Source organism: Onychomys torridus, chromosome 10 (genome assembly GCF_903995425.1).
Source record: "Onychomys torridus chromosome 10, mOncTor1.1, whole genome shotgun sequence".
NCBI classification, from domain to species: domain Eukaryota; kingdom Metazoa; phylum Chordata; class Mammalia; order Rodentia; family Cricetidae; genus Onychomys; species Onychomys torridus.
Genome location: NC_050452.1, coordinates 53,246,235 through 53,262,160, shown reverse-complemented (window position 1 = coordinate 53,262,160; position 15,926 = coordinate 53,246,235).

Genomic DNA, 15,926 nt, shown 5'->3' with positions numbered 1-15,926 from the left:
AAAGTAAGTTTATAAAAGCAGTAAACTTGCTGTTTCATAATCTATACAACTATTTCAGCACACAATTATATGTTTTTAAAAATGGAAGAAGCCTATGGTAAAGTTGTACTTTTAGTAAAATGTAAAACTTATAATCAGAATGTCACACATAGATAAACAAGGTTCCAGACTTTAAATATCAATATGGTAGCTTGCAAATACATTAAACCTAAAAAACAACAACAAAAATATCACTAGGAGATAATTCAGGCTTTAAAAGGACCTTCCACTTTAAGAAAAAATCATTTTATTTTCCACTCAGAAAGCAATTTCCTATTTTAAAACTCCATGTCTAACTTTGACATTAAACTAATATGTATTGATTCATATCTCTCTGGTTATACTAGAGAATATTGATTCATATGTTAAAAAAATTATGGACACCCTTATCACAGTGTTCCTGAAATTAATATTTTAACATTTTCAAGAAGTAGCAATCTATTCTATCAGTATATTAATATTCTGACCTCAAAATTTCACATTTGTGGTAAAAGGATATGGAGAGAGGCTCTCTACTGTGTTATAGAATTTTGTCAGTATTGAACTGCACCTCTTCCTATCCAACAGTTTGTCCTTGCAGCTCTTGCTGTGAATATTAAGTGCTATGCACACAATTGATAAATATTTCACATCCAGCCTTGGGATAGTAAAACTGATTTTCCTTTTGGATGATGCTAAAAGCACAGCCTAGCCTTCTTTCTCTGTATTGTGTGACAAGGCTACATATTTCTAACATCCATTAACTTAAACTTATAGCATACATGTCATAGAATAACAAGACACAAGACCCTTCTCCTTACACAATGTGGTTTAATTGACAGTATATATATATATATATACACACTATTACAAAGACATATTTATTATACTAAACTCAGGACTATATATCCCCAGGCATTTGATGGTATTACTTTCATGTGGTAGAATGAGATGTGAATGCAATCTTGCTCAGACTGACTCATTTCTTACAGCACTGATTTGTAGTAAATATTAGTAGGGTGTAATGATTTTTAGGTCTTAAGAGTTTAAGCACAAAACCATAAAATAGCTATATGTGCAGAATGTAAAAATAAAAACAGTAACAAAAAGTACCAAGATGCTGCTTAACATGTCACTTTTCCTATTCAGCTCCACCACAAATAACTGACATTTGATTGACACATTGGAATAATATTCTTTAATTATTGTTATAAAGGCCACATATCTTACACAAACTGCTCTTGAGTTAGATGCTCTTCTTCAGCATATCTTCCTCATCGATCACATCTTCCTTGACCTTTCCTTAGGCTCACATGATGGAAATTTGCTTAAAAGAACCTCTAAGCTCTAAGTTCTTTAAAATAAAGGCTGATACCTACTCATGTGATGTTAATTTTTAATTATGACATTATTTTTTTCTATTTATTTATAGAGTAAATTACAAATATTCAATAGATGATATAATATGTAACAAACAAATTCTAATGTTTCATGTTTTCCAAGATATAAATAGTTATTACTTCTTCATTCTGGAAAGCTTTAAATTCTTCTATTTATTTACAACATATGAAATGAATTCCTATGATTTTTAATGGAATCACTATGTTGTATAGGCACTCATTCTTAAGTAGAAGCTAACATATTTGTTACATATAAATAGATAAAAATGGAATAGTAGTCACAGGGCTGAAAATGACTAGAGTGCATGAATGAAAGAGGTAACAACAGTAGGTTCTCATACATATGTTAGGTAGAAATGATAAGTGCTTGTGATCTGTACCGTATCCTAGTGATCATAATGTTTAACAGCAACTAAACATTCAAACTCATATGTGTCAGATTCTATGCTTGGCTTCAGAAATATTTTAGTAAATAATATAGTGATATAGGATCACCTCAAATACATAGGAATTTTGCACAGGAAGTTACATGGTATCAGTCAAGGCTACAAATTTATCTAGAACATTGCTCTCAAGGCATACTTACTCTTACAGCTTTGTGAAATGTGACCTACTTCACTCAGTTTTACTACTATCTGATTTATATATTGATTTATTGACAATATCATATTGGAAACATATATGTTCATTCAACATAATCCTATTGTAAGCATGTTAAATGCCATCAATGAAAGTTATTTTACCATCTCTAATAGCCTGAATGTACTATAAATATGAATTGGAAATAATTATTTATAAATGAACTTGTTGGGGAGAGCTTGTAAATGCAACGTATTTTCAGAAATTGTGGAATTAATTATATTGCTCAAGAAAACAATTGCCTCAAAAAACATTTATAAGAGTTATACCTTGAAAGCTTTGCACTGGATGCTCTTCTAGAGAGCAAGCAGGGTTAGCTTCCCAGCACCCACAGGGTGGCTCACAAACATCTGTAACCACAGTCCCAAGGGATCCAACACTTTTTAGGTTGTCATGGGCACTGTACAGAAATACATGCAAACAAAAATGTATAGAGATAAATTTTTAAAATTAAGTAAAAAATTTTTAAAAGAAATATGATTTTTTTAGACAAATTACTTAAAGAATTGAACATTCCAATGAACACTCAAATCTACTTATCAAACACACTGCAGATGACCAGATACACAATGGGTGCTTAAGACAGAGTGAATTTAATAAACACCATCCTAGTAATCATATTGCTAAAAATTCTTGACAGATTTACTTAATTAATATGAAAAAAGCAATGTTGGAACATGTCTATTTAAGGGGAAAATTAAACGTTTGTATTCTAATACAAATAATGCCATTAAGAATTTAAACTTGAGCTATTAAAATCACTAAATACAAAAAAGTCACTTATGTTAATGGTGAAATAATTGGCACATTTGTGACAAATAATTTCATGAAGGCTTTTAGAATGCTGTTACATCCATTCCATAAATTGTACTCATAATTCATTATATCACAGTAGTTTTGGATCTATGTAAGATAGTTCTTATAAAATTGTTTAGTGTACCATAGCTTAAAATGGGAAAACTCTAAAGAATGTATTTGCCTAAGCAACGGAAATATGTGAGTAAATTTTAGTGGTATGCATTCACTAAATAGGTTGTAGAAAAAAAAGTTTAAAAGCTTGGAAAATGGAAAGGAGGCAATATTAGCTGAAAAGGCAGTTCATAAAAAATAATACCACATAATTCCTATGTATTATGAGCCTTATCTGTAATATATCAGCAAGCTTCCAAATCTTAGAATACACACATGACAAGAAGTTATTTCTCAATATCTTAGTATGCTCTGGAAATGCAGGGAGATATTCAATGTCAATGTTCATCCACCATCCAAGATTTTTTTTTCTGATTACATAATTTCAGGATAAGTTCCCAGTGACCATGGTTGAATTGAAGAGAATGAAGAGTTGTGACCATGACACAACAGTCCTACCAATTGTCAATCTAGGGCATCATCTACTGTGTTGTGTATCCAACAGTAAAGTAGAGCATTGGTGAACTTTGAGAAGTGATGGGAAACAACTGGATACTCATCACCACTATTTAAAAGCTGGATTTGAACCAGCACAGATTCAAGGAGGCACAGATATATCACCAAGAGACACAGTAAGGTATTAAGATCTCAAATATAACTAACATTTGTGTGGTAATGATTCTATCCTCAACAGTCATATTCCTGAACATGTCAACAGTATTCTGAGTTGGGAAAATACCTTTAAAGTGGATATCAAATAGTCTAAGTCAGTTTAAATTAATTGTAATCTCTTTTTGTTTTGTTTCTGTACAGTTTAAACGTTTGAAAAAAAGTACTTTCCTTCAGTGACAACAATTAAAACACAGTAATTATCAAAGAAACACAAAAAAAAATTAAAAAGTAATAATTATATCAAATGAGTGTTTAAAACAAGAGTATTTCCCTATGATCTCAGAAATATCAAATAATGTCAAAACAAATACATCAAATTTTATATTTACTATATTGTTGTCAATGGTAATCCTAGTAAGCATGCTGCATGTTGTTGTTTTTGTTTTTGTTTTTGTTTTGTCAAAATCTTAAAATAATAGTGCTTAAAAATTTATAGGTTATATAGTTACTTCTATAGTGGTAGTAGTTTCCACAGAATCTTAAAAGCAAATAAAAACACTTAAAATTTGCATCAATTTGACTCAGGCTCACTCGGCAAAATCAGATTAAGTGGAATAGCATTGATAGACTGTCCACTGGTTAAAATAGTAATGTTAAGTTCAAAAGTGTATACTCACATTTTTTTCCTTTTCCTGGGATTAAATCTAGTGTATTGCACATGGTATCCAAGCACCTTATCACTGAGCTACAATCCCTTTTAACCGAGAGAGGATTTAGCTAAGATGCTCAGGGTGGCCTTGAAATCATGATCCTGTTACCCCACTCCCCAACTATCTACAATTACATCATGCATCACAGACAACAACTCATAATTTTCACATTTTGTGTACAATAAATAATTGAGTTAATAAAATAACATTATCAAATATTTTCCTACTAACCATAATCATATATTATTTCAAGTCAACTTTGTTAAATATCTCATGTGAATTCTTCCTGAAGGTTGACTTAATTATGTTTATTAATTCTATCAATTTTCTTCATGTTTTGAGGAATCATTATATAACATATATGAAATACCATACAAAGCAATGTAAAGCACAAGTTTTGCTCTGGTCTTATGAGACAGGATCTTGATAAGCAGTCAAGGCTGACCTCAAAAATATCTATATTTACAGCCTCCTAAGCACTAACATTAAATTAAAAAAACAACACACCTGAGTACTTTCTAATCTGTTTTCTATCTCTCCTTATGATTTGTTTTCATTCTGTTTGTTTTGGTTTTTTTGAGACAGAGTTTCTCTGTGCAGTTTGGGTGCCTGTCCTGGATCTCTGAGTTTGAAGCCAGCCTGGTCTACAGAGATCCACCTAGCTCTGCCTCCCAAGTGCTGGGATTAAAGGCATGTACCACCACAACACGGCTTGTTTTGTTTGTTTCTTTTTTTTGTTGTTACTTTTTTTGTTATTTATTATATTTGTGTTTTAATTTTACATATCAGCCATGGCTTCCCCTGTCCTTCCCCCTCCCGTCCCCGCCCCCACCTTCCCCCAGCCCCTCCCCTCCATTCCCATCTCTTCCAGGGACAAGACTGGAGATTCATTTAAACCTGGTGGATTCAGTACAGGCAGGTCCAGTCCCCTTCTTCCAGGCTGAGCAAAGTGTCCCTGTGTAAGCCCCAGGTTCCAAACAGCCAGCTCATGCACTAAGGACAGGTCTGGATCCCACAGCCTGGGTGCCTCCCAAACAGTTTAAGCTATTTAATTGTCTCACTTATCCAGAGGGCCTGATCCAGCTGGGGGCTCCACAGCCTTTGGTTCATAATTCATGTGCTTCCATTTGTTTGGCTATTTTGTTTCTTAAGATAGGATCTTATGTACCGTATTCCCAAAATACTTTATATCTTTCTACAAAGACATTTACTCATTAACATAGATCACTTTTCTTTTTCACAGTAGATTCAGGGAGGAGAGTAATGAGAATATTATATACATGTATGAAATTTTCAAAGAACTACCTCAATACAAAATTGATAGCTGGGGTTGTTTATTACAGGTCCAGATCTATGTGAAAGCATGGTAGCTCTCAATTTTCAGTACAAAGACAATAGTAGTAGGATTGTCTGTGACAACTGATTTTTTTTTCTGCTAGTTACAAGTGATTTTGATGTATGAAGTGGCTGAAATTAATAACCAGTCCCTGTGTTGTAATTTCCTACCATTAATCATAGGATAAGTAGCACATGCGTAGAACCTTTTAGGCACTGCTCTCACTAACTCAATGAGTCTGCAGTTATAATTAATTTAAATTACATTGCTGGCATCATCAGAAGACCTATATAGAGTTTAACAAAAGAAACACCACTTACATAAAAAGGAAATTAAAAATTAGTATGTGCAATATATGTCCTTTGGGGAAAATCTATTTTTATTTCCTACTTTATTTGGGCAGTTATTGTTAATTAAATAGGTCATGATTTTTAGATTTGCTTAAAATAATTCCTCACCTGCTAATAATATATAACAAATAAGATGTAACCTGTTTTCCTAGATTATTTGTGCTATGCCATTAAAATAATTGTGAACATTAAATAAAGGATGTATTTTCTTTCTTTTTTTAAAATTATATTTGTGTTTTATTTTTTTATTTTTTTCTTTTTTATTATTATTATGTGTTTTAATTTTATACATCAGCCATGGGTTCTCCTGTCCTCCCCCCTCCCACCCCTACCCCCACCTTCCCTTCAGTCCCTCCCCTCCATTCCCATCTCCTCCAGGGCAAAGACTCCCCTGGGGATTCAGCTTAACCTGGTAGATTCATTACAGGCAGCTCCAGTCCCCTCCTTCTAGGCTGAGCAAAGTGTCCCCGCATATGCCCCAGGTTCCAAACAGCTAGCTCATGCACAAAGGACTGGTCCTGGTCCCATTGCCTGGGTGCCTCCCAAACAGTTCAAGCTATTCAGTTGTCTCACATATCCAGAGGGCCTGATCCAGTTGGGGGTTTCACAGCCTTTGGTTCATAATTCATGTGTTTCCATTCATTTGGCTATTTGTCCTTGTGTTTATTCCAATCTTGGTCTCAACAATTCACACTCTTACAATCCCCCCTCTTTTTCAACAATTGGACTCCTGGAGCTCTACCTGGGGCCTGACAGAGGATCTCTGCATTCACTAAGGATACAGGCACTCATGTGATACAGTTAAGACAAGTCCAAAAGCACCAGAGGAAACTTAATGCAGTACACGAGCATACTACAGATTACAGCAGACGGCAAACATGTTATCAGTTACTGTAAGGGATAATCACATTTTATCACTGCATTTTAGAACATAATGATAGAAAGTAACATAAAAGGGAACTTTATAAAGCATTTTCTTAAGGAAATGATCCTTTTGCGATGGAAGAAATGGCTCAGTGTTTAAGAGCACTAGGTTGATACCCAGCACTCCTGATGTAGCTAACACCAATCTATTACTCCAGTTCTAGGAAACCTGACATTGTATTCTGGCCTCCATTGGCACCATTCATGGAACTGATTCACAGACATACATTCAGGAAACATATACATATACATAAAAAATAAAAATCTCATATATTGAAAGGTTTTAAAAAGAAAAAAGATGTTTATTTCATAAATGACTATCTTAAGCTAGAAATAGCTTAACTCCCTATTGGGTTGGGTAGGTTACTTTGTTAGGAAAGGAAAAAAATCAAAAGTATTGTGTTAAATAAAAAAAAAAATTGTAACATCTGCTTTACCATGTGGTATCAGCATTAGATATCCCAAGGGTAGATATAAGGCAAATTACATAATGAATTTAAAATAATATCTTGGCAAGTTTTCTATTTATTTTCTACAAAATCTTTGGGCAAACAATTTCATTAGGACTAGTTGTTAAGTCTAGTTTTATAATTATAAATAACTCTATATCATAGTTTCAAGTTACTCAAACAATCATTATATAACCTCTGCCCTCTGAATGAAGTAGAAAACAAAAAAAAATTCACGCTCCACACATCATTTAATTTGTGGCTAAGTGATAGAATTAGAGTATATTGTGACAGTTTTTCATCAAACCAATGGATACTGAGAAAAATATGTGACTACCTATATTTTTTTGATTGATACATTTTTACAGGCTTCTTTAGATTAAAGATAACATTTTATATCATGAGGTATTTTTATAGGCTTGTTTGGACTAAATGTAACATTCAAAGCTTATGTACAAAAGTCTATCGGTGTTTCCTATGATATAATGGGACCATACATATTAATTTTGATTTTTATTCTGATGACCTTCATGGATTTACATAAGTTTTAGGATTGGATTCATATCTAACTTAATAAATGCTGATTATCAAAAGTCTGGTTATTCTGGGTGCATTATGTAAACACTAAAGTGAGATTTTTAAATTGTGTTATCATTCAATAGACACTGACAAGATGAAAATTGCTGCATAGTTTAGAAAGTATTTTAAAGAAATGATTCTAAGATGTATTGATTGATTTGTGTGCCCTGGGTTGAAAAGGTTAATCTCTATACATGGTTGTAGTTTTCTTAATGAAATATTTTAACCAGAGGAGGATGAAAATAATCTCATTTGTGTGAATACATGAAAGTATACACATTATGAAAAAATATAGATAAATTTCTGAAAAATAAGAGCATGTCCAGTGCACCAACCCAGCCCACCCTTAAACTAGCACAGAAGAAGGAAAAGAAATACTAATATCCTGTTTAACAGAATCTCATCTAACAGTTTAATAGTTAATAGAAATCCATTCCTATAATAACCTTAAGTGTAAGTTGTAGCAGGAAACTTAACAGGTCTTATTAATAAAATCAAGTCTGAAGCCAGGTATTGGGGTGAAAGCTGGAAGATCAGAGAAGAAGAACAAGCCACAGATATCTCACCTTGCCAGTTCCTCAGCTGATTCTGTTCCCTCAGACTGGAAGCCTCTGAATCCTCACCCGAGTGGGTCTCAGCTCAACTGTGCTACTCCAAAGCCTGAAAGCTTAACCAGCCATATGCTTAACCAGCCAAATGCTTCTAGTTTCTGGTCCTCATGCCTTTTATATCTTTCTGTTTCTGCTGTCACTCCCTGGGAATAAAGGCAAGTGTCACCATGCCTGGATGTTTCCAATGTGGCCTTGAAGTCACAGAGATCCAGAGGGATTTCTGTCTCTGGAATGCTAGGATTAAATGCATGCATGAGTGCCACAATTTTCTAGCCTCTGTATCTAGTGGCTGTCTGACCTCTGACCCCAGATAAGTTTATTAGGGTGTACAATATTTTGGGGAACCCAATACCACCACAGTAAGTGGCCTATAATCAACAATAAAACAATATAGATTAATTGTTAGATTTAAAATCAAGCTTTGATTATGTGGTGTCTTCAAGAAATATATTTAGCCAACTTTGGAGCCTTTTGGAAGACAGGATAGTATGTGTGTAGTGTTGAGCATTACCAATTTGACAGGATCTAGAAACCTTCAAGCATACCTAGATTAGGAGAACCTTTGGATATGATTGTGAGGGTTTATTGTGAATCAGTGAACTGAGATGGGAAAGTGATCTCAATTTTCCACAGTACCATTTCCATTTGCTGGGCTAGAATCCTGGACTGAACATAAAAGGAATAGCAGTGTTAAGCACTAGCTGTCTGTCATTGTCTGCTGCTTCTTTCCTGTAGGTTTAATGCAACCAGCATGCCCCAGCTCCTGCTACCAACCCCACCATGACAGACTAAACCTTGAATTGTGAGCTAAATAAACCTTTCTTTCTTAAGTTGCTGTTCTCAGGGTAGTTTACCATACAAACATGGAAAATAAATGATGCAGTTGAAGTCTAAACCCTAAAGGAGGGTGTATTAATAAACAGCCTTCTTCGCTGACATAAAGAATTGCCTATATCAAATTGCCAGTAATGATGAGGCTAACAAAGCTAGTCAAATATTTCTTGTGCTAGTGAAGCCTGAAACTAACAACATTGGAAGTCATATTTAAAGTCTGAATCTGTGCTTTTGGTCACCAGCATTAATTTGTTTAATGTGCTCTCCTTTAATTTCCCTGACAGTGATGCTGCATGCAATCTGTCCTAGTTAGCTGATAATCAAAGTAGAGGAAGGAGATGAGATAGCACAGCTGAGGAAAAACTGTTTACTTTTTATGGGTAGAAAATACCTAATTGTGTTGCTCAGTAACACTCTTTTTTAAGTTTGATATTTAAGGTTTTAAAGAATGAATGGTTGGGTAAAACCACAAGAGGCATAAAGTTGTTGCTCATGTCTTTTCTTGAAATCAAACACAATTGAAACTCTAATTAATTATGTGGGCAGACCTGTAAATTTATTTGCTATGTTATTATAAATCTTCATACAACTGGGTCTGCATTAGAATGTGGAACTTGTGTTAACCCAAATTTATGTTACTGAAACATTGGTCACTCATATTTGGCTCTTAAATAAACTATCTGCTATTTTCTTTGATGTGATGGCTGTGCTTTTGTGTGACAAACATTTGGACTATTCAAAAGAAACCCTTGAATGCTGAGCTGTATATATAAAAAGATCATTTTTTTTTTTTTGAGACCTGGTTTCACTATAATCTGACTGCCTTGGAACTCACTCTATAGACCAGGATGCCCTCAAGCTAACAGAGATCCACACCATTAGTCACTCTTGTGATACTGTGGCAAGTCATATGGCTGCCTTTTGCCCATGGCCTAAGAACTTGTCTAAGGCTTAAGGCTAAATTAAAAGGTAATGGATCAGTTCATTTGCGAGAGGAAATTTCAAGACAACATGATGTTGAATATGTGGCACACTTACTAGTCATCATATTCATGCTCATCTGCAGTGAAAAAGAGCAAGTGCCTCAGAGAGAATATAATATGTACAATTTGGAGAAGAGAAGAGCTACATGTTTAATTTTCCAGCCAAGGTATGTGATGAAACAGAGGCTATAAATGTTAAAGACATTAGCAGCCATAAGGAAAGGGTTGTAGTATACTGAAACAAAGGGGAAGTTGTATTCAGGGAAGAATTCCATTCAACTCAACATCCAAGTTCTTAACTGCAAATAGGAACTTCTGCTCTTAAGGTGCATGGGATGAAGGGGTTCATCTCAAGCTGATAACAGGACATAGGCAGTGTTATTTACAGGGTTCTGGCTATAGAGGCTTGAGGGATGTAAAATGAAGGGGTCAGTGATTCTTCTCTGAAGTTTCAGAGATGTACTCATGACATATGTAAAGGTCCTAAGAGGGTAAAAGATCTTGAGAGGCCAATGCATAGAGCATTGAAAGTGGACCTTGGTTAGATAGTATGGCCCTGCTTCTTCCTCTGGATCGCTAGCTGCAGTGGTCCACAGGGGCAGAGGGAGCTGAAGCTGGGGACAGGGTTCACATGACTGTGGCTATGGCAGAGACAACCCTCTGGGAGACAGACTTTGGTGAATCAGCTCAACCTTATTCCCAGTGAAGGGAATGCATAGGATAGAGAGGCCTGGAGAAAACCTTAATTTGCGTTGAGTGCCATGCTCCTATCACCAGGCTTTGTATGTGTGACAGGGTCCCATGGCAGAGCTCCTAGCACAAGTCTTCCAGCAGGAATTCTTGCCAAGGGTCAAGTTAAAGATAAACCAAGCATCTGGCTTAGAGACAGCTTTCACATAAGTCAATCCTCCATGCACAGAAACATTCTCCAGCCTTGCTACCTGGTCAGAGTCTATCATGGCCTGGCAGCTTTTCCAAGAAGAAGTGCACCCCTGCTGGAGAAAGCACAGCACTGAGGGTGGCCTTTAAGACTTTAAAGCCTGCAAGGGACCATACTAGGCCTGCTGAATGTGGGTGACAGTTGTATGGCTTGATGTGTTCCTGGGTACCCTGACCATGGGATCAGGACTTACCAGATACATGAATTGGCCTTTTAAAGCCCATTCCCTTTAAAACCCATGCCTTACTCAGCCATGATGCAGGAGGAGGGGCTTGGACCTGCCCCAACTTGGTATGCCATCATGTGTTGACCACCCACAGGAGGCTTTACCCTCTATGAGGAAGGGGTAGAGGTAGGAAGAGGAGAGGTAATGGGGAGTGGGAGAAGGGGAGGGAGGAGGAATAGGGGTTGGTATGTAAAATGGAAAAAAAAATCAAAGAAACAAAGACTTTAAAGCCTCTCACCACTTCAGTTCACTCACTTTGATTTGTGCTTATTACTGAGGATGCAAATTCTCAGTTCCCTACTTCAGCAGCCTTGCCTGACTGATGCTAGGCTCCCGAGCAATGATAGATTTTTATCCATTAGGAAACCTTAGCTCACATTATTTTCTTTCTTCTGTATGTTGCCACAGTCATGATAATTCATAGCAAGTGTGGAAAAGTAATTAACACATTGGGCTGGATTTTCATCATAAAGGAAGAAAAGGAAATGAAGGAAGGATATAAGGGATGCAGGAAGGAGAAAGGAATAAAGAAAGGAAGAAGTAAATAAATGGAGGAATGGGAAGAAATACACAAATCAGAACTAGTTTTCATTGTTATGTATGGTTTCATAATAAGATTACTGCTTATATAATCTAGTTTTCAAATAACTTATGCAGAATATCCAATTGTTTGGAACTTGAGTGTTTCTTAAAGGACCAAGTATTTGAGGCTACTTGGTCCACAGGGCAGTGCTGTTACTGAGACAGAGTTGAAACAATACAAATGGAAGTTTTGGGATATTTGGAGTTATGGCATGAGATAAGATCAGGGGAGCCCTGTCTCCCAATCTCTGTCTTTTGGCTTCCTTGCTATGGGGTCAGTAGTTTCATAGAGCAAATGTTATTCAAGATGGTATCTGAAAATCTTACAAGATCTTAAAATCAATTATCTGCCAGATCCTCTACTGGAATGTCAACAACTATGAGCACAAAATAAACCTTTGATATGTACAACTCCAATATTCCTGATCTATTGATAATGTGACTGAATTCTGACAGCTGCAGGACTTAACAGAGTGTTGTCAAAAGATTAATTTTCAGTCCCAAATGCAGTCAATCATTTCCTTATTCCAAAACATTAAATTAGGGTAAACTATGATGAGTTAATATGAATTTCACATGAATGGCAACACTACATTTTGTGATGTGAATCAAGGGAGGTGAAACAGTATCGTAATAAGAAGACATCCTTAATGCACTTAATTAAAACTGTCTTGAAGGAGAAACATTAAGGTTTCCAATAGAGAAAATGAATTGACTCAATTGTATATATTAACCCTGTTTTAGTGTTCCAACTGATACCCTGCAGAATTTATATTTAAGAATAATATTACTTTTGTTTTTATTGTTGCTGAAGATCCAAACAAGAGCGTTTTCCAATGGTAGGCAAGTCTTCTACCAGTGACTCACCTCCACAGCCCTGCAACATGAATGGTTTTACTCATATGCTTTGCCTATAACACATTTGTTTTCTGTATGACCATAATATATATGCAAATGATATATGCACATATGTGTGTATAGGATAATTTATTTATAGATACAGATGTTATCTCTGTGTATATGAAGGAAAATTACATTCTTGCCTGTATTGCAATGTCCATATTTATGCTGGAATTAATGTTTTACATCCTGCCTTGCTGACAGGTGAGATGTCATGGTTCTTTTACCTGTGTGTCTTTGTCAATGAGTCTTTCACGATGCCTTTCCTCCCCTGTGTCTTGATTTATTTGATCCTCTTGCAGAGGATTTCTACATTTAAAAAAACTGGCTTCCCAGAAGCTTTTAAAACACCTTTTTGATAACTTGCAGAACCATTTTTAAAGAGTTGAATAAAGTAGTGTTGTATGGGTTTCTATCCCGATCCCCAGTGGCTGCCCTCCAGCAACTGCTGCTATGACTTTCATGCCAGAAACTTCTGTGAATCACAAGAGTACCATAAAATATCTTTTAGTTCAAACATTGTAAGAGGTATGATCATTTGATGTAAAATACAGTGTATTTAAGAACTAACAAAGTTGAGCACTAGTTTTCTCCTGCATCGCTACTCTGAAAGGCCGGTTGTGCTGTCAAAATGATAACATCACTGAACTGACAGGAGAAGGTGGGGGGAAGGAGAAAGCAAAAATTAACATGATATCTATTCATAGATTTTACAATAAAAATCTATTTAATTGTCTTAATTTTTTCCTGTGCAGCTTTCTGTACTATGTAGCTTTCGTAATTAATAGAAAATGCTAAAAAGCTTTCAGAAGTTGACATATAGCAATATTTGTCAGACCTATTTTTTGTTGAGCACTGTGCCAAACATCTTGAATAACATGAGTAAACAAATGGTTCCATGAGATTTATTTTATTGTCTTAATTCACTGTAAGTATTACTGGCTCTAAGTATACAGTTTAAAAAAAAGACATATTTATGTAAAACATCATTTTTCAAACTTACCAAAATTCTTTGTTGATGTTAGAAAAAAAATATCACTAGGCTGACGGTCATGAACAATTATTAAACTTGTGTTTAAAGAAATAATTATATTTGTACCTTGAATGGATATATAATTAATGGGTACTACAATTTTTACCTTAATATTTCCAAATCTCTAGAACAGGAAAAAGATTACAAGATTTCATAGTAGATTCGTTTCACACTCAGATACTTCTTGGTACTGTTCTGTTTAGGAGACCACTGTGTCAACATTACCAACAGACATATCTCAGCTTTCAAGCCATATTTATCTTCTCAGCAATAAGAGATTAGCGAATTTGACTTTCCCAGGGCCTATCTTAGACTTTGGCTCAAGCTTTAAAGTTATATTAGAATCATAGTTTAAGGTCTATTTAAATGTCATTTCTCTAATTTATATTCTTATTTCTTGTTTCTACACAAAACTTATAATAATACTTTTACCATAATAACAGAAAAATCTACTATAAGATTAGACAGTTGATGTGAGTTTTCTATTTCAGGTATCTCCCAACATTTAATTGTAAAACCTTTGCACACTTCTATACTCAATATTTATATACATCAGTTTACTCATACACCCAAATATATTGAATAACTAGAAAATACACAAAACACAATTTTAATGACAATATTATGGAAGAAAACATACACAGTCAAAACTTTTATATTAGTATGTTAAGAATTGTGTTCTTTTCCTAACAACTGCACGTTAATATTCTAGTGTAGATGTACCTATTTAAGTTCACAAAAATTTCAAAGTACATTTGCTGTTAGATGTTAGATGATGTATATAGTAATTAAATAAGAGAATCTGTCTAAAGAAAAGGTGATAATTTTTTTCCTGTCAGAATCAACAGTAGAATTCATGAAATAAAATAAACTAACAATTTCCTAAACCTCCACTTTCTGTGTAGAAGCCATATTTTCTCATACATGTCATGTAATATTTGAGAAAATTAAACAATTATAGCAAATATATACTCTCTTTATATTTTCAGAGGTTCCAGATGGTCACCTGGAACCATTTCCTCAGGGTCTGAGGTGAGTGGCAGGAGCACATGGAGGCTCTGAGTGGCTCAGCTCAAAGAGACTATTGGGAAACAATTAAGGAAGTTCCAAGATTTCTGGCTTCACAAATACAGATAATCATTTATCATTGAACATAATGATGTTGCCTATGGAACAACAAATTCATATTGGCTCCTGAGCAAGGAGACTAAGACTATTCATGGAAGGTGAAACATGGATGTCTTTGACAGGCATGGGAATACAGAATTAAAACTCTCTGTTTGTGAACCAAATGTCTTATCATTAAAATGGGGATCTATTGGTGCTATAGAATGGTAAGGGAATGGTTACTACTTGTTGGTCATTGCTAAGAACCCTCTAAAAAGCACAGATAACAGCATGAGTGTATTGTTTTCTAAAATGAACAATATTGGCTTTGTTTTATCTTATTTTATTTTATCATTATTCTTTAGATACCTGGTTTTTTTCCCCCCTAAGGAAAGACAGAGATGGTATGGACTAAGAAGGGAAGGGCCCTTGTGAGGCTCTCAGAGTGGTTGTAGGGGGGAAAGCCTTAATCAGAACACAATGTATGAAAAAAATCTATTTTCAATAATAGAACAAAATATGAAATTCTGAAGATATCTCTGTGGATATTTGAAGCTATACTAAGGGAGACAGATTAGAAGATCAAACTTTGGACTTAAACATTACCATTTCATCATGACAACACAATCAGTAATCCTTTTTCAAATATTATTGAAATTTATATGGATAGAAATTAGAGTAAATGTAGTACAAATTTCTTGAAACCTAAAATAACTGTGTGTTGATCAGCTCTCTGGTGCTCTTCCAGAATACTTGAAAATATGACTGAGGAAGAAGTGATTCT